The following is a 26997-nucleotide window of genomic DNA, read 5'->3' on the forward strand; positions in this document are numbered from 1 at the left end:
ATGGGAATTCCAGAAGACAGACAGAACAAGACAGAAAGTATATTCAGAGCAAAAATGGCTGAAAATATCTCAAACTTGGGAAGAGAAATAGACATCCAGATCCATGAAGCCCAAAGAATTCCAAACAGATTCAACCCAAATAAAACTACACTGAGGCACATTAAATTATCAAAAGTCAAAAAACAAAGAATTTTGAAAGCAGAAAAAGTGAAAATTAATACAAGAGGCCCTCCATAAGACTATGGTTACTTTCTAAACAGAAATGATGCAGGCCATGAGAGAACAGGATGACATATTCAAAATGCTAGAAAAAGCAAGTCAACCAAGAATTCTATTCCTTGCAAAACTGTCTTTGGAAATAAAGGAGAGAAAGACTTTCCAAACTATAACTGAGGGAGTTCATCACCACTAGACCTGCCTTACAAGAAAAGCTTAACAGTGTTGAGTGGAAGTAAAAGGACATTAATTAAAATCACAAAAATATTAAACATTAAAAGTAATATAAAATTCACTGGCTATAGTAAATATATAGTCAGAGTTAGATTCTCTAATAACGTAATAGTTGTGTGTAATTCACTTACACTAGAGTTTAGATTTAAAAAAGAAACATAACCATAATACAATAATCTGATATTAGTTAGATAATATAAAAATATTAATATGTAAACTGTAACATTAATAACCTAACATGTGAGAAGGAGAAGAAATTATAGTTTAGGAATTCTATTGAAGTCAAAGATTGTTATCAGGTTAGAATAGGGTGTTATAATTTTAAAATATTTTATGTAAATTTATGATAATCACAAAAGAATAATTTGTAGGAAATACAGAAAAGAATATGATAAAGAATTCAAATCATACTGATACCAAAATATATCACAACACAAAAGAGATAGAAAGATAAGCAATAAAGAATAATGAATCTACAAAATGACCAGAAAATATTATCAAAATGGAAACAGTAAGTCCTTGGGCATGGGTGTGAAGTCGCTTTAGTCGTGTCTGACTCTATGTATGGACTGTAGCCTCCAGGCTCCTTTGTCTATGGGGAGTCCCCAGGCAACAATACTGGAGTGGGTTGCCATGCCCTCCTCCAGGAGATCTTCCCAACTCAGGGATTGAACCTTAGTCTCTTAGGTCTCCTGCATTGGCAGGCAGGTTCTTTATGATTAGTGCCACCTGTCTCCTATATTGGCACATCAGTTCTTTGCCACTAACTCCACCAGGGAAGCCCAATAAGTCACCACCTATCAATAATTACATTAAATATAAAATGATAAAATTCTCCAAAGGGCAAAAATGGTTGAAAGAATTAAACAAAAAGATCTAATGATATGCTGCCTACATGGGACTCACTTTATCTTTAGAGTCTTTTAAGACAGAGTGAAGGGATGGATCATGGCATCTGGTCCCATCACTTGATGGCAAATAGATGGGGAAACAATGGAAACAGTAACAGACTTTATTTTTTGGGGGGGCTCCAAAATCACTTCAGATGGTGACTGCAGCCATGAAAGTCACTTCAGTCGTGTCCGATTCTCTGCGACCCCATAGATGGTAGCCCACCACGCTTCCCCATCCCTGGGATTCTCCGGGAGTTGGTGATGGACACAGAGGCCTGGTGTGCTGCGGTCCATGGGGTTGCAAAGAGTCAGACATTGACTGAGTGACTGAACTGAACTGAACAGATGGAGAAAAAATATTTTAAAACATTTTAACCTAAAAAAAATCAAGAGTAGTTACACTTAGACAAAACAGATTTTAAAAATGGTAAAAATAGACAAAGAAGGTCACTATATAATGACACTATATAATGACAATCTATCAAAAATAGATTTCAATTTCAAATATTTATGCACCCAATTTAGGGCCATTTAAATATACATTTGGCCCTTCAACAACATTGGGGTTAGAGGTGTTGACCTGCCATACAGTTGAAAATCCATATACAACTCATAGATGGCCCTCTATATATGTTCAGTTCAGTCACTCAAGTCATGTCTGACTATTTGCGACCCCATGGACTGCAGCATGCCAGGATCCCTTTCCATCTCCAGCCCCCAGAGCTTGCTCAAACTCATGATTATTGACTCGGTGATGCCATCCAACCATCTCATCCTGTGCCTTCCCCTTCTCCTCCTGCCTTCAATCTTCCCAGCATCAGGGTCTTTTCTAATGAGTCAGTTCTTTGCATCAGGTGGCCAAAGTATTGGAGCTTCAGCTTAGGCATCAGTCCTTCCAATGAATATTCAGGACTGATTTCCTTTAGGATGGACTGGTTGGATCTCCTTGCAGTCCAAGGGACTCTCAAGTGTCTTCTCCAACACCACAGTTCAAAAGCATCAATTCTTTGGTGCTCAACATTCTTGGTCCAACTCTCACATCCATACATGACTACTGGGAAAACCATAGCTTTGACTAGACGGACCTTTGTTGGCAAAGTGATGATTTTGCTTTTTAATATGCTGTCTAGGTTTTTCATAGTTTTTCTTTCAAGGAGCAAGCATCTTTTAATTTCATGACTACAGTCACCATCTGCAGTGATTTTGGAGCCCAAGAAAATAAAGTCTGTCACTGTTTCCACTGTTTCCCCATCCATTTGCCATGAAGTGATAGGACCGAACGTCATGATTTTCATTTTTGGAGTGTTGATTTTTAAGCCAGCTTTTTCACTCTCCTCTTTGACCTTCTTCAAGAGGTTCTTTAGTTCCTCTTCACTTTCTGCCATAAAGGTTTCTTATGCATATATCTTATCTGCATATCTGAGGTTATTGATATTTCACCCAGCAGTCTTGATTTCAGCTTCTGCTTCATCCACCCTGGCATTTTGCATGATGTACTCTGCATGTTAGTTAAATAAGCAGGGTGACAATATACAGCCTTGATGTGCTACTTTCCCAATTCTGACCCAGTCTGTTGTTCTATGTCCAGTTTGAACTGTTGCTTCATGATCTGCATACAGCTTTCTCAGGAGGCAGGTAAGGTGGTCTGGTATTTCCATCTCTTTAAGAATTTCTACGGCCCACTTGACTTCTCACTGCAGGATGTGTGGCTCTAGGTGAGTGATCACACATTGTAGTTATCTGGGTCATTAAGATCTTTTTTGTAGAGTTCTTCTGTGTATTCTTGCCACGTCTTCTTAATATCTTCTGCTTCTGTTAGGTCCATACCATTTCTGTCTTTTATTGTGTCTATCTTTGCATGAAATATTCCCGTAGTATCTGGTTCTCTTGAAGAGATCTCTAGTCTTTCCCATTCTATTGTTTTCCTCTATTACTTTGCATTGATCTCTTAGGAAGGCTTTCTTATCTCTGCTTGCTATTCTTTGAAACTCAGCATTCAGATGGATATATATTTCCTTTTCTCCTTTGCCTTTTGCTTCTATTCTTTCCTCAGCTAGTTCCTTTATACCCGTGTTCCTTCATATCATCATTCTGCATGCATGTATTCTACTAGCTGCCATCACGTGAAGTGAAAGTCACTCAGTCGTGGCTGACTCTTTGCAACCCCAGGGACTGTATCCTGCCAGGCTCTTCTGTCCATGGGATTTTCCAGGTAAGAATACTGCAGAGGGTTGCCATTCCTTCTCCAGGGAATCTTCCTAACACAGGGATCGAACCCAGGTCTCCTGCATTGCAGGCAGATTCTTTACCACTGGAGATGCTAGGGAAGTTCTGCAGGTCATGTAGCACTACAGTATTTACTATTTTAAAAACCTGTGTATGGGGAGGGAGGAGGGAGGAGGGTTCAGGATGGGGAACACATGAGAAATAAAGGAATAAAAAAAAAAACAAAAAAAAACCTGTGTATAAGTAGACCCTCACAGTTCAAATCCATGTTGCTCAAGGGGCAGCTGTATTAAACAAAAGCTAACATAGCTAAGGAGAAGGCAGTGGCATCCCACTCCAGTGCTCTTGCCTGGAAAATCCCATGGACGGAGGAGCCTGGTAGGCTGCAGTCCATGGGGTCGCTAAGAGTCGGACACGACTGAGCGACTTCACTTTCCCTTTTCACTTTCATGCGTTGGAGAAGGAAATGGCAACCCACTCCTGTGTCCTTGCCTGGAGGATCCCAGGGACAGGGAAGCCTGGTGGGCTGCCTGGTGGGAGTCCATGGGGTCACATAGAGTTGGACATGACTGAAGCGACTTAGCAGCAGCAGCAGCAACATAGGTAAAGGGCTTCCCTGGTGGCTCAGCTGGTAAAGAATCTGTCTGCAATGCGGAAGACCTAAGTTTGATCCCTGAGTTGGGAAGAGGTATAGTTCATGGGGTCGTGAAGAGTCGAACACGACTGAGTAACTTTCACTTCACTTCAACATAGCTAAAAGAAGAAATAAGCAGCAATAGTTGGGGACTTTAATATCCCACTCTCAACAATGAATAGATTATTCAAGTAGATATGCAATCAGTTAGGAAACAGCAAATATAAACACTAAAGGTTACACAGATCTAAAGGATATATACAGAATATTCCATCCAACAATAGCAGAACACACATTCTTCTCAGTTTCTCTTTTCTTTTCTCTTAGAAAAGGTACAGTTTCTAAGATAGACTGTATGTTAAGCCACGAAATGTGTCTTCGTAAATTCAAGGAGACTGAAATCTTACCAAGTATGCTCTCAGACCATAATGATACGAGACAAGAAATCATTAATAGAAGGAAAATGGGAATATTAGGAATATGCGGAAATTAAGATTCTCCTGAACAAACAATAAATTTTTTTAAAAATCAAACGGGGGGAAAAAAATTATCTTGAGACAAATGAAAGTAGAAATACAACATACCAAAACTCTGGGGATGCAGCAAAAACAGTCGTAAGAGGGAAGTCCATAGCAATAAATGTCTCCATTAAGAAACAAGGAAGATCTCAAATAAACAACCTAAGTCTGGCTTAGGAACTAGAACAGCCTGAACCCAAGATTAGCAGAAGAGATAATAAATTTTAGGACAGAAATAAATGAAACAGAAAACAGGAGAAACAATAGAAAATATTAACAAGACTAAGAGTTGGTTCCTTGAAGAGATAAAATTGGCAAACTGTTAGCTAGGCTAATCAAGGGGAAAAGAGAGGATGCAAATCAGCAACAGTATAAATGAAAAAGGAGGCATTACAACTGATACTGCAGATATACAAAAGCAGCATCTGTGATATACAAAAGAGGCACATATGTCTACAAACTAGACAACCCAGAAGAAATGGAAAAATCCTTAGAAATATCCACTCTACTGAAAGTGAAGCAGGAAGAAATAGAAAATCTGGATAGACCAATTATTAGTAAGGGGATTGAATCAGTAATCAAAAATCTGCCAAGGAAAGAAGCCTAGGATCAAAAGACTCCATTGGTGAATTTTACAAAAGATTAGAGAAGAATTAAAGCCAATACTTCTCAAACTCTTCCAAAATGCCTAAGAGGAGGGAACACTCCCAAACTAATTTTATGAGGCCAGCATTACCTCGACACCAAAAGCCAGATAAGGAAACTACCAGAAAAACTACAGGCCGATATCTCTGGCGAATGTAGGTGTGAAAATTTAAGAATCTCAATTAAAATTTCAGCAAACCAAATTCGGCAACTCCTGAAAAGGGTCATTCACCATGATCAAATAGAATTTGATCAAATCCCTGGGATGCTGGGACAAATGATCAAATAGAATTTGATCAAATAGAATTTGTCCCTGGGATGATGTTCAGTATATACAAATCAATCAATGTGATACATCACCTTGATACAATGAAAGAAAAAAAATCATATGATCACTTCAATAGACACAGAAAAAGTATTTGACAAAATACATTTGTTCATGATTTAAAAAAAAAAAAAACTCAACTTCCACCAAATTACAAATGAGAAGAATACTTAAACATAAATAAGGGCCATATGTGACAAGCCCACACCTAACATCATACTCAGTGGTGAAAAGTGAAGGCAATTTCCTCTAACATCAGAAACAAGTAAAGGGTGCCCTCTCTCATGACATCTATTCAACATAATACTGGAAGTCCTAGCTAGAGCAATCAGCAAGAAACAGAAATAAAAGACATCAGAATTGAAAGGGAAATAGTAATATTGTCTCTATTTCCAGAGGACATGAATATATACATATATATATGTATGTGTATATATATATATAACCCTAAAGATACCATCAAAGATTGTTGGGTCTAACAAATGAATTTAGTAAAGTTACAGGATATAAAATTAACATGAAAAAATTGTAGCATTTCTATACACTAACAACAAATTACCCAAAAAAGAAGTAAAATAATCCCTTTTACAATAGCATCAAAAACAATAAAATACTTTCAGATGAAAGATCTGTACACTGAACACTACAAGATATTGAAATAAATTGAAGAAGAGGAAAATAAATGGAAAGATATCCCGTATTCATGGACTGAAAGATTAATACTGTGAAAATGTTAATCAATACAACCAAAAGCCATCTATAGATTCAATAAAATTTCTATCAAGATTCCAATGGTATTTTTTACAGATGTAGAAAAACAATTCTAAAATTTATATAGAATCACAGAAGATCCTCAATAGTCAAAGCAATCTTGAGAAAGAAAACAAAAAGGGAGGCATCACTCTTCCTGATTTCACTCTGGCTATACTGTAAATCTTGAGTAATCAAAACACTATGGTATTGGCATAAAAACAAACAAACCAACGGAACAGAATTTAAAACCCAGAAATAAACTCAGTTATATATGGCCAACCAATTTTTGACAAGGGAGCCAAGCATACTCAATGGAGAAAAGATAGTCTCTTCAATAAATGGTACTGGGAAAATTGGATATTCACATGTAAAAGAATAAAATAATATACCTATCTTACACTCCTTACAAAACCATGAGCCATAAAACTTTAAGAAGAAAACATAAAGGAAAAGCTCCTTAACATGGATCTTGGCAACAAATTTTTGCATATGATACCAAATCGCAAGCAACAATATCTAAAATAAGTACTATATCAAGCTAAAAAGCTTCTGCAGAACAGAAGAAATGATCATAAAAATAAAAAGTCAACTTAAAGAATGGGAGAAAAATATTTGCAAACTATGTGTCTGAAAGGTTAATATCCAAAATATACAAAGAACTCATACAACTCAATAGCAACAAAACAAACAACCTGCCCCTAATAATCCAATTTTAAAATGACAAAAGACCCTGAATAGGCATTTTCATATAGACAAAGATATATGAATGGCTGACAAGTGTATAAAAAGATGCCCAATAACACTAGTCATGAGGGAAATGAAGATCAAAACCACAATGAGGTAACAACTCATGCTTGTTGGAATGGTTAGCATCAGAGATAATAAATTCTGGCAAGGATGTGGAGAAAAGCAAACACTTGTGCACTGTTAGTGGGATTGTAAATTGGCACAGTGACTATGAAAAAATAGCATGGAGGCTCCTTAATAAACCAAAAATAGAGTTTCCATATGATCCTGCAATCCCACTCCTGAGCATATATCCAGAAAATTCTAATTCAAAAAAATACATGCACTCTATGTTCATATCAGCACTATTTACAATAGTCAAGACATGGAAACAACTTAGGTACCTATAGATGGATGAATGGATAAAGAATTTGTGGGATATATACACAATGGAATATTATTCAGCCATAAAAAGGGGGGAATCCCGCCATTTGTGACAAGAAATAACCTTGAGGAGATTGTGCTCAGTGAAATCAGTCAGACAGAGAAAGACATATACTTTATGAGCTCTCTTATATGTGGAATCTTAAAAAACAAACAAAAAGAAACTCAAAGGAAAAAAAAATTAGATTTCTGGTTACCAGAAGCAGGGCAGGGAGTATTGAGGAAATTGCTGAAAGTTGTCCAAAGGTACAAACTTCCAGTTATAAGATAAATAAGTACTATGGATGTAAAATATATCATTTTGATCATAGTTAATTTGACACTGTTGCGTGACACACATATAAATTGTTGACAGTTAATCCTGAGTCCTCATAAGGAAAAAAAATGTTTTTTTTTCCTTTTATGTATCCATATGAGATGATGGATGTTAGCTAAACTTATCGTCGTAATCATTTCACAATATATGTAAGTCAAATCATTATGCTAGACACTTTAAAGTTATATAGTGCTTGTGCTGAGTTCCTCAAGTCATGCCTGACTTTTTGTGACCCTGTGGACAGTAGCCCACCAGGCTCCTCTGTCTATGGGATTATCTCAACAAGAATACTGGAGTGGTAAGGGGCTTCCCTGGTGGCTCAGATGGTAAAGTGTCTGCCTGCAATATGGGAGACATGGGTTCAGTCCCTGGGTTGGGAAGATCCCCTGGAGAAGGAAATGGCAACTCACTCCAGGATTCTTGCCTGGAAAATCCCATGGATGGAGGACCATGGGGTCGCAAAGAGTCAGACACGATTAAGCGACTTCACTTTTGCCATTTCCTCCTCCAGGGGACCTTCCCAACCCAAGAACTGAACCCACATCTCCTGCACTGCAGGAAGATTTTTTACCACTGAGCCACCTAGGAAGCCCAAAGTTATATAGTGCTATATGTCAATTAAATCTCAATAAAACTGAAAACACAAAACTAAACTCAACTCTGAAGCTGACAAATATTTTTTGCCTCAAAAAAAGAAAAAGAGGAAGAAATATTAAAGATAGTTCTCCAGGCTGAAAGGAAGTGATACCAGATAGTGGTTCAAACCTATACAAAGTAACAAAGAGCACCATTAAAGGTAATTTAAAAGTAATTACAAAAAGCAGTATAATTATGTGTTTTCCTCCTCTTTTTCTCCTAAATGATTTTAAATATCAAGACAAAATTGTAAGTTATAAAATTGTATTTTTGTCATTAAAGATTAAATAATATATATGCTGCGATTCATGGGGTCGCAAAGAGTCGGACACAACTGAGCGACTGATCTGATCTGATGACAAAATATCACAAAGGAAGGGACAGAGAATGAAGTTACATTGGCACAAGGAAATGACACTGGTCAGTTACTTCGATCTATGCAAAGAAATGAAGAGTACCTGAATGATAAATAAGTATATTGTAAATAAAGTATATCGCAGAGCCGTAGAGCAACCACTAAGAAAATGAATCAGAATATCTTTTTTAAGTGAATAAATGACTTAAAATGCTACCCTGGAAAATAACCACATGATGTAAAAGAAAGCAGTAGAGGAACAAAACAATGAAACTACCCAAAGCAAATAGCAAAACAGTATACAGAAATTCAACTATATCAATAATAGCATTAAATGTGAATGAGTTAAATACTCCAAAGAAAAGGCAGAGATTATCAGACTGAATAAAAAACAGGTCCAACTAGATGATGTTATAAGAGACACACCACAGATTAAAAAATATACGACTGTGAAAGCAAAGAAATGAAAAAAGAAATTTCAAGTAAACAATAAGTGTAAGTGAACTGGATTGGTTATCCTACTATCAAACAAACTAGACTTTAAGATGAAAACTATTTCCAGAAAAAAACAAAAACATCTTATAAAGGGTCACTTTGTTGGGAAGATATAACAACAAATATATATTACTTGTCTGACAACAAAGCTCTATAATACACAAAGCAAAAGCTGACAGAATCAAAGGGGAAAATAGATAATTAAACAATAATAGATGGAGACTTCAATACTTCAATCTGGCTAATGGGTAAAACAACTAGACAGAAATGTAGAAAGACTGAACAACACTATTAACCTATCAGAGCTAACAACATCTGTATCACACTTTACCAACAATAGAATCCAAATTATTCTCAAGTGAAGATGGGACATTTTCCATGATAGACCATATGTTAGTCCATAAAATAAGACTTGATTTAAAAGAACTGAAACCATATCAAGAATGTTCTTTGATCACAGTGAAATTAAATTACAAATCAACAACACAATAAAAATTGGGAAACCCACATATATGTGGAAATTAAACAACACATATTTTAATTATGGGTTTCCCTGATAGTTCAGTTGCAACGCAGGAGACCCCAGTTTGATACCTAGGCCAGGAAGATCTGCTGGAGAAGGGATAGGCTACCCACTCCAGTATTCTAGGATTTCCCTTGTGGCTCAGCTGGTAAAGAATCCGCCTGCAATGAGGGAGACCTAGGTTCAATCCCTGGGTTGGGAAGATCCCCTGGAGAAAGGGAAAGGCTACTCATTCCAGTATTTGGCCTGGAGAATTCCATGGACTGTGTAGTCCTTGGGGTCACAAAGGGTCAGACACAATTGAGCGGCTTTCACTACATTTAAATTACCCGTGGATCAAAATAGAAATGACAAGAGGAATTAGAATGTATTTGAAACTGAATAAAAGTAAAAATACAATGTGCCAAATGTATGGGATGCAGCTAACACAGTGTTCAAGGGGAAATTTATAGCTCTAAGTGTCTACATTACAAATTAGAAAGATCTCAAATTAATAACCTTTCTATCTTAAGGAGTTAGAAAATGTGAAAAATGTTATAAAATGTTACCAAATATAAATTTTATAAAATCATAATAAAGACATTAAATAGATTAGGTAAAATATTTTAATTAAGATTAAATTTATTAATGTTTATATGTGGTTCTATGGTAAAGAAAGAGAATATTCCTATTTATTGGGAGTACAGATTGAACTATTTAGGAATGAAAGTTCAGAAACAGAAACAGTCAGTCAATCTCTCTCTTCCTCTTTCACCAGCCCTTACATATACACAACTGTGTGTGTGGGTGTGTGGGTCTGTGTGTCTGTGGGTCTGTGTGTCTGGGTGTCTGTGCATGTGTAGGGAGAAGGAGGAAGTAGTAAACCAATTGGGATAAAATGTCAATAAGTTGAATTTATATAATGAATGAATGGATATAGTCTAATAATGTTATTCTTACAGCTTTCAGTAAGTTTAAAATTATTGAAAAAATTTTAAAAAGCAATAGAAAAAAATCAACGAAACTAAAAGCTGGCAAAGGACCTATACTCTGAAAACTGTAAGATGCTGATGAAAGAAATGAAAAGGATAAACAAAACTGATAAACCTTTAGCTAGACTAACCCAGAAAAAGAGGGAAAGGCCTGAAATCAATAAAATCAGGGAAAAAAAGTTACAATCAACACCACAGAAATACAAAGTATCATAAGAGACTACCAGGAGCAACTACACAGTCATAAAATGAACAAACAGCCTAGAAGAAACAGACAAATTCTTAGAAAGGCACAATCTACAAAGACTGAATGAGGAAGAAATAGAAAATATGAACAGGCCAATTACTAGTCCTGAAATTGAATCAGTAATTAAAAATTCCCCCAAAACTAAAGTCCAGGCTTCACAGGTGAATTCTACCAAACATTTGGAGAAGAGCTAACACCTATCCTTCTGAAACTATTCCAAAAAACTGCAGAGGAAAGAACATTTCAGAACTTTAGTCTATGAAGTCACCATCACCTTGATACCAGAACCAGACAAAGATGTCACAAAAAAAGAAAATTACAGGTCAGTATCACTGATGTACATAGATGCAAAAATCCTTAACAAAGTACCAGGAAACTGAATCCCACAATACAATAAAAGGATTATGCATCATGATCAAGTGGAATTTATCCCAAGGATCCAAGGAATTTTCAGTGTCCACAATTCAATGTAATATACCACATCGACAAATGGCAGAAGAAAGACCATATGATCATCTGAATAGATGCAGAAAAACTTTTGATGAAATTGAACATCCATTTATGATAAAAAGTCTCCTGAAAGCAGGCACAGAGGGAACCTACCTCAACATAATAAAGGTCATATATGAGAAACCCATACCTAATATCATACTCAATGGTGAAGAGTTGAAAGGGTATCCTGTAAGATCAGGCATAAGACAAGGATGTGCTTTTTGTCACATTCATTGAGCATAGTTTTAAAAGTCCTAGCCATGGCAATCAGAAAAGAAAAACAAAAGGAATTCAAATTATAAAGAGAAAAGTAAATCTGTCACTGTATGCTGCTGCTGCTGCTAAGTCACTTCAGTCCTGTCCAACTCTGTGCGACCCCAGAGACGGCAGCCTACCAGGCTCCCCGTCCCTGGGATTCTCCAGGCAAGAACACTGGAGTGGGTTGCCAGCAGATGACATGATACTGTATATCCTGAAGACATTATCAGGAAACTGCTAAAGATCATCAAAGAATTTGGTAAAGTCATAGTATACAAAATTAATATATAGAAATCTGTTGTATTTCTAAACACTAACAACAAAATATCAGAAAGAGAAATTAAGAAAACAATTCCATTCACTGTCTCATCAAAAAGAATAAAATACACAGGAATAAACCTACCTAAGGAGGCAAAAGACCTATACTCTGAAAACTGTAAGATGCTAATGAAAGAAACTGAAGGCAACACAAACAGATGGGAAAACAAATATTATATGGCATCACTTATATGTGAAATCTAAAAAAAATGATACAAATGAACTCACAAAACAGAAACAGACCCACAGGCATAGAAAACAAATTTTTGGTTACCAAAGGGGAAGGGGAGGGAATAAGTTGGGAATTTGGGATTAACAGATACATTCTACTATATATAAAAGTTATCCAACAAGGACCCAGTGAATAGTACAGGGATATTCAGTATCTTGTGTATGTGTGTGCTCAGTTGTGTCCAGCTCTTTGCAACCCCATGGACTGTATAGCCCACCAGGCTCCTCTGCCCATGGAATTTTCCAGGCAAGAATACTGGAGTGGGTTGCCATTTCCTTCTCCAGGGGTCAGTATCTTGTAATAACCTATAATAGAAAAGAACCTGAAAAAGATTATGCATGTAAAACTGGACCACTGTGCTATACATCTGAAGCTAACATGAGATGATAAAGCAACTATACTTCAATTAAATTTAAAAAAAATAAAAAAAGAACTATCCTATGATCCAGCAATTCTACTTCTGAGTATTTATCAAATGAAAATGAACACACTAATTAGAAAAGACGTATCCCCACGTTCACTGTAACATTATTTACAATAGCCGAAATATGAAAACACCCTAAATATCTATCAACGGATGAACAGAGAAATTGTCTCACACACACACACACACACACACACAGAAATACTACTTGGTCATCAAAAAGAAAGAAATCATGCCATTGACAACATGGTTGGATCTCAAGGGTGTTATGCCAAATAAAATAAGCCAGACAGACAAAAACAAATACTATATGATATCTCTTATATATGGAAGCTAAAAACAAAAACAAAACCCAAAGATACAGAAAAGAAATTACTTGTTGCAAGAGGTGGGGGGAAGAGGTAGGAGGAGTCAATAAACTTTATATAAACTGAATAAAAGTTAAAAAAAAAGAAAAACCATAACTAAACTGATATTATTTGATGCATAATTAGACTAATTCTTTTGCCAATCATTCTGTCTTTTCTTGAAAAAAAAAAGTTGCCATACAAATTGACGTCACAATTTTCTTTTATCACTGTTTATCATTGTGTCTTCATTAGTTTTTTGACAATGAATCTAGCAGATTAGAATTTCTTTTCTATTTTATTTTTTCGTAATTTTAAGAATACATGCTTACTTTAAAAATGGAAAATATATAATTTTATTTACAAATGGTACAATAAGTGATTTTTTTTTAATTGCTAACTGTGACATCTGAATATGCTTCACTAACACTTTGTCAAACAGTAATTTCAAGGAAATCCAGGGGTCTATGGACCACTTGTTTCAAGAACCACAAGTTATAAGAGGACTTGCTCTATATTTAAATGGGAAGCAGGATAAAATGTAATGAGCATAAAATTTAGGTTATATGTATTATAAACCATTAAAAAAGTCCAAGTCCATTTTCAAATAGACTATCCACATTCTGGATTTGTCTCATAGCTGCCAAATGGTGTGACTTCCTTTCTCGGTTTTTAATATTTCTTAGAAATTAAGATTTGACCTTAAGATTTGGTAATGTTCAAATTCAACATTTTTAGCAAGAATACATCACGGTGGTACCATCATAAAGACTTTTACAAAAGAAAGGAAACATCCAGTACAAGTAGGATTGCACAGATTTTCTTCTTCAGGATCTATACAGCCCAATCATAGAGGTAAAATGATATAAAAGAGTACCACAGCCCCATGGCTGCCTGTTAGAACTAGAAAACACTTTCAATAGAAATCTAAGCTAACTGGCTTTCCCAAAGGCATGCAATTGTTTAGAGGAATTTTATTAGCAGCTTTGCCCAGCTGTGGCCATTAAAAAAAAGAGCAAACAATGATTTTCAAAATCAGAGTTACTGTTTTCTTAAAACCACTACCCCACCCAAGCATCCTAAAACAATGGTAACTGATGATTTCCCACTTTATTAGGAAATGTCTTTCAGTGATGGATAAACTGAGGAACTTCAAAATTTGGTAATTTATTTATAGAGCATTTTAGTATCACTGCATGAAAGATTCTTTACCTATGTTGTGACTGTGGTTTTTTGTGAGTAGAGTGTTCAGAAGGCTCTGAATTAATGATCTTGGTTAAAATAAATATAAAGCAAAACCAACAAAGTGACAAATAGAAAGCAGGATCAAAGACTATTTATGGCATTTCCTGGTAGCATCAGTGTAATTAAGATTGTTTAGTTTTAAGGTTTAGTTTAAGATTCTAATAGTTTTCTCAGAGGTTAATAATTTTCAGTGAAAATATGCTCACAGCTGAAAATTGGCATACAAATATTCCCTGAGCCACCAGGCAAGCTCATGCACAAATATTTAGCCGAGAGCAATTCTTTTTTAAGGAAAATCTAATTAAGTTAGTCAGTAAAGGAGGGTTAAAAGTGGTTGATCTGAAATCACAGAAAGAATTTTTTCTATTTTAGAAGTCTTGTCATGTCTGGCAGTGGTGACAAGGTAAGCGAATTCTTTAGAATTTACTATTAGAAAGAAAAGAAAACCATCATTTCAGTCTCCCCTTCCTGTACCAATTTTCATTCCCCTGATAGAATGTAGCCATTCATGAATAGTACTTTTCATGATAAATTTGAAAGATGTCAGCAAATGTTAACTGGGACCTCGGTGATAGGAGCAAAGCTTTTGACTGTATTGTAAACATCTGACACTGTGGTGGTTACAAATAATTTAACTTGAGAACTGCACTTTGTAGGGGACAAAAAAATAAACAAGGACTTCATCACAGAAGTATCAAAGTGAAAAGAAACACCATCTCAATGAGACTGAAAAATTGTCTAACATTTCTGTGCCACTCATAGTTTTCGCTTGTCTCGGAGTTCTGGTTTAGAGCTGAGTTAGCCGGCTTTAGAGTTTCAATTCTAGAAGCAGTGATGTGCTTCTGTGAGCACACTGAGTCACAGCCTAGTTTAGGATCAGGAGGAGGGCAAACTTGCGGCCAAAAGTCTTTCAATATCATAAGCAGAATTTCCTGGGCTGTAGGGAAGATGAGTGAGTTCATAGAAACTAAGTGCTTCTGTTTCATTCTGGAATCGTTGAATCTGGATTCACTGGCAACAGACACATATTGGGTTGGCCAAAAAGTTCATTTGGATTTTTCCGAACTATTAGGCAGCAGTTAGCCCTGAGCAACCAGAGGTTGCTCAAAGTCCTGGCTGAAAGTCCAATAGCCATCTACTCCCGCCAAGCTATTTACCAACCCCAAACACGCTCCCATCAGTACTACAAAATGGTCAAGGGATTGGAAAAATCCCCATTGGCCCACTGGAGGGACTTTCTCCACTCCAGCACAAGTGCACACCTCACGCTGTTTTGTCCTTAGATAACTTCTGGTGGCCATTGGGCTCAATAAATGTTCATAAATATTCTATGAATGTGTGTGTGCATGTTAGTTGCTCAGTCATTTCTGGCTCTTTGCGACCCCAAGGACTGTAGCCCACCAGACTCCTCTGTCCAGGGATTCTCCAGGCAATAATACTGGAGTGGGTTGCCATTCCCTTCTCCAGGGGGATTTTCCCAACCAGGGAGCGGACCTGAGTCTCCCACATTGCAGGCAGATTCATACAACTAATTATAACAGACTGAATTATGGGAAGGACGAGGGCAGCAGAGTCTCTTGTTATATAACCTGCAGCTGTCAGTTAAGTCTGTCAACCAAGGATACCCTGGATTATGCAAAAAATTTGCCTGAAAAATTCTGCACCCCACCCCTCTGGGGCCACCGCTTTCCTTGGTAAGGCCCACCTCCTTTGAGGTGTTCTGTCTGTTCTTTCATCTTCAGTAAACTCTCTTGCAATGGGTAAGACCTCAGATTCTTCTTTGTGAAGAACCAAGGCCCGTGGGAGGAGGGGCTCCAGACTCTTCCACTAACACATACTGTCTTATGGAAAAACCTGAATGAACTTTCTGGCCAACCCAATACTGTAAGTACAAAGAGAGGTCGTCCCAGGTCCCTGCTTTGCTTAACCTTTCTTGGTAACCCATACAGGCTGAAGTTAGGGACAAAAATAAATTTACCATTCCAGAAAATAAGAATTCCTTTTCTGAAAAACTCGATCTGCTTTTATTTACACAATTTTATCAGCAGGTGGAATGACATTCCTAGTTTTTTATATAGAGACATTCAAGCACAGAGAGAGAGCGGAGGGAGGAGAGATGGAATATTAGGCCTGGATCAGGACTGGGGCACAAGCCCTAGGGTGAAAACAGTCTGGCCAGTACCCTCTGCCAAATCCTAACCTTTCATTCTCTATACCTCTCCTCACCAGCTCCACCCCCACACAGAAAGAGACAAGCAAAACAGGGAAATTCACACCATTCAAGGACAATGAAAACTGACCTCTGTTGACTATGATGTGTCAAACATTGTTCTAGATGCCTAAAATGTAACAAATTATTTCATTCTTGCCACCACTCAATGATTTACAGGTAAGGGAAGTGAGGCATGAAGAGGTTAATTAATTTGCCCAGATTCAGAGGTAACCAGCTCAGGGCCAGGCTTGTGAGTTTAAGCCTCGATGTCATCTTCTTTGCCACAACGCACCATGCGCCCTGGTGAAGTGCTTCAGCAGCGCCCACTTGGCCTCTGGAATCCTCTTCTGTACCTTCTCTAAGATCGAAGATGTTTTATACACTATTCACACATTTTGCTTCAGGGATAATGAACGTGTTACATTTCAGGGTACTGCCCCAGACCCTGCGGAAGGCACTATGTGATGTATTATATATGTATTACATTTCAAGGACTTCCCTGGTGGCTCAGACGGTAAAGTATCTACCTACAATGCAGGAGACCCGGGTTCAATCCCCGGGTCAGGAAGATCCCCTGGAGAAGGAAATGGTAACCCACTCCAGTACTCTTGCCTCGAAAATCCCATAGACGAAGGGGCCTGGTAGGCTACAGCCCATGGGGTCGCAAAGAGCTGGACATAACTGAGCGACTTCTCTTTCCTTCTTTCTTTTTATTACATTTCAAAACAACAACAAATTCTGAATTTAAAACCTATTTGGCCCCAGGAGTTTCTGAATTGTGGACCCCATAGAATGTGTTTTTTTCACCCTCATAACTTATGAAAAAGAGATGGTTAAGACAAGGTCTGGAAGATATATTCTGACTTATGCCTTCATCAAACACATAAGAAGACTTGTCCAGAAAGAAATTTAAGCATTTAACTAGCTAGTTAGTGGCAGAACTGGAAACAGAGGCCCAGATCAGGAAACTGTTCTCCAGAGCTCCTGCTAACACACCTTTGTCAAGGGCTCCATGCTCCCCTTGGGGCGAAACATTCAATGGCTACAGTGGGTTGACCAGACACCGGGGCAGGCCATGCCAGACGTGACCCCCAGAGCAGAAGCTTAGGGCTCTCTCATTTGGAGCTCTCTTTAGGGGCAGAAGGGAACCAGCAGATAGTAACTTCACCTAAAGGTAGTTAGCATGTTTTGCCAGTATGCTTAAGAATTAACTGTAATACTTATTTTTTAATAGAAACCCCAGCTCTCTGGTCCCTCTACCCTGTCTCATACTGTATGAATTTGCATTTTAACAAGTGATTCCAGGCAGAGTCCTCTGGCCAAGCTTTGTTTAACACAGTCATTCTCCATCGGGGCCTGCTTCCCAGAGGTGCCAAGTTGCAAAGCTCCACAGGCAGCCACTCTCGTCATAGCCTCTTGGTGACTGTGGTTGTGTGGTGCACAGCCTGCGCAGCTGTATTCTGTGGCCCTTCACATCAGCAGACACTGCCCTTCAAGAATGTCAACCAGCAGACCCAGTCCCACACAGGGCATGAGCCAGGGAGGACCAGGCAAAATGAGGTAAGCTCTAATGAGCTTCTCCAGAATGTTGCAATCAGGATATACAGAAATACTAATTTTATATAAAATACATAGAAATATAGAAATACACAGAATTTAAAATTTATGTATACATATGTTTGTGTTTTAGGGCCAAATGTTGGTTTTACTCTTATTTCCAGTCCTTAAGCCTCTGAAAGATCATAATCTAGTCCTGGTGATACACTTTCATTTTCTGTCAACTTTTCCTTACTCTTTACCACTTACCTACCTATCTACTTTCTCCCCAAGCTAAACTTACTCCAACCCCACCCACCAAAATGTGAACAACCAAATCAAAACAAACTTGAACACAACTGTTCAGCCACTTTCTGATCGATCTTGACAACTTTAAACACCCAACCCTAGGCTGGCTTCCAACAGTCCAGTTTGTTTTCTAAGCTAACAACTCAGTGGAGTTTCAGGCACTGAGGAGGTAAGTGGAATGGCAAGTTTAGGAGTTTAGGCAATTGGATTTTTAAAACACTTTTCAAGTCATACCGCATATCTGCCTCATTATTCATGAATATTGATGGAAAAATCTAGTTTCCACTTATTACATAGGACTGGTGCTTATGTTCAACATAAGCACCCCCACCGCCACCAAAAGTGGTGGGTTACAAAGCCAAGTAAAGTTGGTGTTGGTTGCCCTGTGAATTACAATTCACAAGAGGCAGATCATGTTAATGGACTGACTACTCAGTGCCCTGAAAAGGAGAAACTCTTCAAAAGGTCAGCAATGTCACTCTTTCTCTAGTCGACTCGGGCCTCATTGATCATTCAGTTCAGTTCAGTTGCTCAGTCGTGTCCAACTCTTCATGACCCCATGGACTGCAGCACGCCAGGCCCCCTTGTCCATCACCAACTCCCGGAGTTTACTCAAACTCATCCCCATTGAGTCGGTGATGCCATCCAACCATCTCATCCTCTGTCGTCCCTCTCTCCTCCTGCCCTCAATCTTTCCCAGCAACAGGGTCTTTTCAAATGAGTCAGCTCTTCGCATCAGGTGGCCAAAGTATTGGAGTTTCAGCTTCAACATCAGTCCTTCCAATGAACACTCAGGACTGGTCTCCTTTAGGATGGACTGGTTGGATCTCAGTCCAAGGGACTCTCAAGAGTCTTCTCTAACACCACAGTTCAAAAGCATCAATTTTTCAGCACTCAGCTTTCTTTACAATCCAACTCTCACATCCATACATGACCACTGGAAAAACCATAGCCTTGATGAGACAGACCTTTGTTGGCAAAGTAATGTCTCTGCTTTTTAATATGCTGTCTAGGTTGGTCATAACTTTCCTTCCAAGGAGTAAGCGTCTTTTAATTTCATGGCTGCAGTCACCATCTGCAGTGATTTTGGAGCCAAATAAATTAAAGTCAACCACTGTTTCCCCATCTATTTGCCATGAAATGATGGGACCAAATGCCATGATCTTAGTTTTCTGAATGTTGAGCTTTAAGCCAACTTTTTCACTCTCCTCTTTCACTTTCATCAAGAGGCTCTTTAGTTCTTCTTCACTTTCTGCTATAAGGGTGGTATCATCTGCATATCTGAGATTATTGATATTTCTCCCACCAATCTTGATTCCAACTTGTGCTTCATCCAGCCAAGTGTTTCTCTTATATAAATGCTTATATAAGTTTATATGCTTATATAAGTTAAATAAGCAGGGTGACAATATACAGCCTTGACATACTCCTTTTCCTATTTGGAACCAGTCTGTTGTTCCATGTCCAGTTCTAACTGTTGCTTCCTGACCTGCATACAGACCCATCAGCCCTTGGATTATATCCATTGGTCTTGTGAGTTCTTGATCCAGAAGCATCTTGTAGGTGTCAGAAAAAATAAAGAGAACTATGACAGAGTTACTGAGAGCCAGACTCAAGGAGAAACCAAGGCACAACCAGATGGGTGAGGAGGTAAAGTGTAAATGAGGGGATGCAGGGACATGGTTTCCTGCCACAGGGCACAGAGAGCTGATGGGAAAAAACAAACCCGAGCTGCAGACAATTTCTGATTAAGATGGAATCTTTCTATTCTTCACAAAAAGGAAAACATTCCCTCCTTCATGAAAATGTGGTATTCCCACACAGAAGTACAGGACTCCCCTGTAGCTTAAATGGTAAAGAATCTGCCTGCAATGTAGGAGACCAGGGTTCAATCCCTGGGTTGGGAAGATCCTCTGGAGAAGGGAATGGCAGGCCACTCCAGTACGCTTGCCTGGAGAATCCCATGGACAGAGGAGCCTGGCGGGCTATAGTCTGTGGGGTTGCAAAGAGTCAGACACGACTGAGCGACCAACACATGGATGTACATCTCCTCTCACAGAGTGGGCGGTGTGTTATTAATAACACAATTATTAATATGAGCTGTTGGCATGTACTCAATTCTAGTGACAAAAGAACCAGCACCAAGTCGCATTCTGACCTCAGGACAAAGAGACTAGAGATTTTATTTTCCTGGCTATGCTCCATCAGAAGCAATTCATATTGCCTGGGGTGGGGAGTGGGAATGACTCATCATTCTGAAGAATAGACAAGTGTTGTTCTGTGGTGAAAAATGTTCCTTAGTGGTAAGCTGAATGGACAGAATCTATACACCTCTGATTTGAGAGGGGAAATACAAATGTCTGTACATATGTTAGGTCTGATGTCCATGACCAAGGACAGGTTAGAAGTCGTCAGATTCTTGCTCAAATCGTTGCTATTCAAATATACACACTAGAAAGCAGCTGTCCTCATTGGTCCTCTGCACTCTTCACGGGGACTCTTCATGAGTCCCTACATGAAGAAAAGAACACCCACCTGTTGTTATAAAATTTTGAATGTGTTAAATGGTTCTCAGTGACAATTATTTTCATTTCTACAAATGTTGAAAATTGCTTAAATTTATTGTTTCAACCCTTTAGAATAATTATTGCTCAGTGAAGAAGGTTTTCCATGTGATTTTTAAAATAGAGAAATAATTGAAATGCTTTTAAACATATCTGGCTAGCATGTGGATACATTCCACCTCAAAAGCAAATCTGCTTACAATATATATGGAGAGTTCAGGCTGATTAGTAAGGCAGTTCCTTTCTGGTGTTTATTTGCTTGTATTGTACTTTGATTACCGAGATAAAACAGTATGGGAAGATTCCCTGGAAGAGGGAATGGCTACCCACTCCAGTATTCTTCCCTGGAGAATTCCACAGCCAGAGGAGCCTGGAGGGCTATTGTCCATGGGGTGGCAAAGAGTCAGACATGACTGAGCAACTAACATTTTCACACTTTTCACATTAACTGATAAAATATTTGGGGAAAAAAGAAAAGGGAGTTGTATTAGTCAGCTAGGGATGCTACAACGAAACACCACAGACTGGATGGCACGATAGAAATGTATCATCTGTCAGTTCTGAATACTGGGATTCTAACATCAAGGTGCTTGTGGAATTACTTCTGGTGCGATCTCTCTCCTTGGCTTGCAGATAGCTACCTTGTCACTATGTCCTCACACGACCTTTTCTCTGTGCATGGACTAATGGTGTCTTTTTCTCTTCTTAGGAGAACATCAGTCCCATCAGGGCCAACCCTTATGACCTCATTTTATTCTTAATTACCTCCTTAAAGGCCCTATCTATAAATGCAGTCACATTGAGAATTAGGGGTCAACATGTGAATTTGGGGGAAGGGAACACAATTTGGTTCACAACAGAGCTATAATAACAAGTGTATCTAGATGTAAGATTATCAAATGCTTGAAGACCTGCCTGCTATGTTTCTATGAAACTAAACCTTGATCTCAGTTGTAACGTCTTAGGCTTAAACCAAAGACAAAAAATTATGTCCATTTTCCAGGGAAAAGGAAAGAAAAGGTTCCTTAGTAATAGGAAAGGACAATACCTATGGTATTGGAAAGAATAAGTAGTGTTTATTCTCTCTCAAAGCCATAGTAATATTTTTGTAATATTTTATTTGCTGCATGTTATCACTACCAGCTGCTATACACAGAAAATCTTCTTGTTTTCTACGGTCCATGCACACTGTCAATTTAGACTGAATCTCACAAAGTAGACAGCTACACATGCTTCATTTAGTTCCTCAAAACATACCTTATGAAGGGCCCAAATTAGGAGCCAACTGAATAAAAGGAGAGCTTGGCACAAATCAACCTATCTACACAACAGAAACAGACTCACATGACACAGAGAACAGACGTGTGCTGGTCATGGAGGACGGGGAGGGAGAGGGATGGATTGGGACTTTGGGGTAAGTCAGCCAGTCAGTCCAGTCGCTCAGTCGTGTCCGACTCTTTGCGACCCCATGAACCGCAGCACGCCAGGCCTCCCTGTCCATCACCAACTCCCAGAGTCCACCCAAACCCATGTCCATTAAGTCAGTGATGCCATCCAACCATCTCATCCTCTGTCGTCCCCTTCTCCTCCTGCCCTCAATCTTTCCCAGCATCAGGGTCTTTTCAAATGAGTCAGCTCTTCGCATCAGGTGGCCAAAGTATTGGAGTTTCAGCTTCAACATCAGTCCCTCCAATGAACACCCAGGACTGATCTCCTTTAGGATGGACTTGTTGGATCTCCTTGCAGTCCAAGGGACTCTCAAGAGTCTTCTCCAACACCACAGTTGGAGATTCAAACTATTACGTTTAGAATGAATAAACAACAGAGTCCTAATGTATTAATATGCACAAGGAAATATATTCAATATTCTTTAATAAATCATAATGGAAAAGAATATATAAAAGAATGTATGTGTATAATTGAGTCACTTTGCTGTACAGCAGAGACTGGCACAGCATTATAAATCGACTACACTTCAATTAAAAAAAAGAGTTTAGTGTCTAGTGGATAGGTGGTATGATGATTAATACACAAAAAATAATTTCTAAATTATTTCCTCATAAACCTAGTATTTCCCAAGGCTTTCCAAGCTGCCTTCTCTGTTATGCCTAAACACTTTCTGGGGACAAGTGCTTGGATAAGGGCATATGCTCTTTGAAGTTTCTTCTATTCTCATCTTCATCTTTAACCTCACCCATAAAGAGTATCCAACTTTGCTTAGAACTTTATGGACGGATGTGGATTGAATGAAGTGGAACTGAAGCTGAAGTCCTTATTTATCTCGTCATTAGGCTTGCAGTGTTGCTCAGCCATAGATATGTTCTCATGAGTGCAGGGCTTTCCAGCTTTTCCCTGTCATCCCAGCACCTCACAAGTTTACAATCCAAGAAGCAAAAAAAATGAAAAACAAAGCAATCACACTAAGGACAAGGGGGAAAGTTTTTAAGTAAGCAAGAAGATGAATAATAAGCTACAGTACAGATTGTTGGAGTCTGAGTTGGAAAGTACCTTAAAGACCATGTCTAATTTTCTCTTTTTTTTTCCCCTAGTTTTGGCCATGCCATATGGCATGTGGGATCTAAGTTTTCCAACCAGCAATCAAACCCATACCCCCTGTAGTGGAAGCACAGCGTCAAACTGGACCGCCAGGGAAGTCCCTTTCATTTTTTTTTCAATGAGAAAAAAACAAACACAAAAGCACACTAAGACTCTCCTCTGTGGAGATCAGAGAGTGGAGCAATGATCATAGAGGACATAGGATCATAGGTAGAGCAACAGAGCCACGTGGTTACGATCACAAGCTCTGGCATCAGGGCATCCCTCGTGGCTCAGTGGTAAAAAATCTGCCTGCCAATGCAGGAGACATAAGTTTGATCCCTGATCAGGGAAGATCCCACAGACTGCAGAGCAACTAAGCCCATACAACACAACTGTTAAGCCTGCACTCTAGAGCCTGGGAGCCACGACTCCTGAGCCCACATGCTGCAACCGCTAAAGTCAGTGCATCCCAGAGCCTGTGCTCCACGAGAGAAACCACTGCAAGGAGAAGCCCATGCTCTGCAACTGGAGAGAGCAGGGCAACTCTCTCCACCTAGAGAAAGCCTGCACAGCAATGAAGACCCAGCACAGCCAAAAATTTACAAATTAAATTAGATTTAAAAACAATCTGGCATCAGACAGACCTGGATTTGAATCCCAGCCACCATCACTGAGTAGCTGTGTGATCCTGGAAAAGTTGTTTGTCCTCCCATTGACTCACCATCTTCCTCTGAAAAACAAGAATAACAACAGTATGAATTAACAGAATTTTTAATTCTCTGGTAGAATTTTTTTACATGTACTATGTATAACACTTAGACTAAGGCCTAGTCCGTAGCACTCACTCAATATTAGTGACTTATTAATTTCCTCTTTGAATAACCTAGAAATATTTCATAGTTATTTGGGGATTTCAGGAATAGTTTGAAAAATAGGTATGAGAAAGAGGTAAGAATCGTACAAACTCAACTGCGGAAATTCTAGTTTCTACAACATGTGGACTGAGGTCATATAAACTCCTCTTCAGCTACAGACATACAATTAGGCCCTCCTGCCCCACCCCCCCAAAAAAAAACCCAACTACATAGTTGACTGAAAGGAGCAAAGTAAATTCTGAGCCAGAAACGAAAGAGGAACTTAGCCAGAGTTGATGGTCATGGCTGGGATGCTCAACATGGGGTGCTGGAAGGGAGGAGGTGTTTGTTATTACCCACATGGGAATACCTGGGACCGTGAACTTCAGGTGACACAGGTCTAGAACTGAAACCCTTTGACCTGGAAAGACTGCCTTATCTGGGAAAGACCAGAAGAGGTCTGCCCAGTAACCTAGAGAAATAGCAATAAATCTGCTTGAGGCTCTAGGGGAAAACTTCCATGAGAAACTACTGTTAAAAGGAGTCCTAAAACCCAGAACTCCTGTTATGGCAATATTTCTACGACCCAGGCATGAATTTCTATACACACATGCATGCATACCACAGACCACTGATACAGATGTGCTCATAATGAGAAACTAGGAGCCAGGAGACAGTGTAATATCTTTAAAATGCTGATGAAATACATTTATTCTAAACATTCTATACTTATCACTCAAGACTGAAGTGAAATGAAAATACTTTGAAGCAAAGTTTGAGAAATGTTTTCCAAAAGAACCACTAGTAGATACCTTTCTTTGTGTGTGTGTGTGTGTTGTGTGTTTTAAATTTTATTTTTGGAGTGTAAAGTTGGAGTGCTTTACAACAGTGTGTTAGTTTCTGCTGTGCAACACACTGGATCAGCCATATGTAAGCATATATCCTTCCCTCTCGAGTTTCCCTCACACTGCCTCCTATCCCACTCCTTTAGGGCATCACAGAGCCCTGAGCTGAGATCCCTGTGCTATACAGCAGCTTCCACTTGCTAGCTATTTTACACATGGTAATGTATATGTCTCTCTCTCAATGCTACTCTCCTAATGGATGCCTTTCTCTAAGAAAGGAACTGAACCAAGGAGGAAGGAGCAGGTAGTAAAAATGAACAAATTTATAAACCTAAGTATATGTGCCGGAGAAGGCAATGGCACCCCACTCCAGTACTCTTGCCTGGAAAATCCCATGGACGGAAGAGCCTGGAAGTCTGCAGTGCATGGGGTCTCTGAGGGTCAGATACAACTGAGCAACTTCACTTTCACTTTTCACTTTCATTCATTGGAGAAGGAAATGGCAACCCACTCCAGTGTTCTTGCCTGGAGAATCCCAGGGATGGTAGAGCCTGGTGGGCTGCTGTCTATGGGGTCACACAGAATTGGACATGACTGAAGCGACTTAGCAGCAGCAGCAAGTATATGTGAACAAGCATTGATTGTTAAACACAAACAACAACAATTCCTTTCTCTCCTGCAGGAAGAAGTGTGTGTGTGTGTGGGTGGGGAGGTGGGTGTGGGGGACAGGAGTGGATCTTGCTGGTCCTGAGGACATAACTGGAGAAGGCAACGGCACCCCATTCCAGTACTCTTGCCTGGAAAATCCCATGGATGGAGGAGCCTAGTAGGCTGCAGTCCATGGGGTCGCTAAGAGTCAGACACGACTGAGAGACTTCACTTTCACTTTTCACTTTCATGCATTGGAGAAGGAAATGGCAACCCACTCTAGTGTTCTTGCCTGGAGAATCCCAGGGACAGGGGAGCCTGGTGGGCTGCCGTCTATGGGATCGCACAGAGTCGGACATGACTGAAGTGACTTAGCAGCAAGGACATAACTTATGTTAATACTAATAAGATCATAATTTCTATCACTGGACAGGCAATGCAGCCAAACTATAATGAAAGCTACTGCAAAAACATAACCAGGTGAACACAAACAGTCAAAGTAACCCAGAGGTCAACACTGTCCAGGAGCAAGGAAGTGGAGATGGACAACTAAATACTTCAGGGTATTTGGCTTCGAAAAAAATTCTACCAGCATGTGTTTATACCACTATGTTAAATGAAGACAGTATCTCTGGAGCTCTTCACTGGATAAGAAAATGCTTACATACATCTGCTGTTTCATAGCATCATTTACTCCACTTAAGAACACTGAAGGAGTACAATTTGCATGTTTTCATCCATTTTGAGAGGGGAAAAGATGTCCAGGTAGACGTGAAGCCAAATGGGCAAATCCTTATAAGCTGGTGAAGTATGACTCCAGTTTGGTGAAGATGACTCTATGAATCATCTCCACACAGCCCCACTTCTTCTTTTACCCAGAAGTGCCCAAGAATGTCATGTGACTTTTCAGGAACACAAAACCATCCATACTACTTCCTGATGACCAAGGAAGTCTATGCTGCTGCTGCTACTGCTGCTAAGTCGCTTCAGTCGTGTCCGACTCTGTGCGACCCCATAG

At 39.1% G+C, this 26997-nt stretch overlaps 1 long non-coding RNA gene across 20 annotated transcripts in view; it reads right to left on the minus strand.

Annotated features, from left to right (window-relative positions):
- Nucleotides 1–26997, minus strand: part of LOC147350343 (uncharacterized) — a 113819-nt gene that overhangs the window by 59411 nt on the left and 27411 nt on the right. For all 20 annotated transcript variants that reach the window (XR_015148745.1, XR_015148747.1, XR_015148746.1 and 17 more), the window contains exon 2: nt 24277–24362. This is a non-coding gene — a long non-coding RNA (uncharacterized LOC147350343). The remainder of the gene's footprint in view (nt 1–24276; nt 24363–26997) is intronic.

This window comes from Bos grunniens, chromosome 20 (genome assembly GCF_055505025.1).
Source record: "Bos grunniens cultivar Pamir isolate PY7600 chromosome 20, Bosgru_T2T1.0, whole genome shotgun sequence".
Taxonomy (NCBI): Eukaryota; Metazoa; Chordata; class Mammalia; order Artiodactyla; family Bovidae; genus Bos; species Bos grunniens.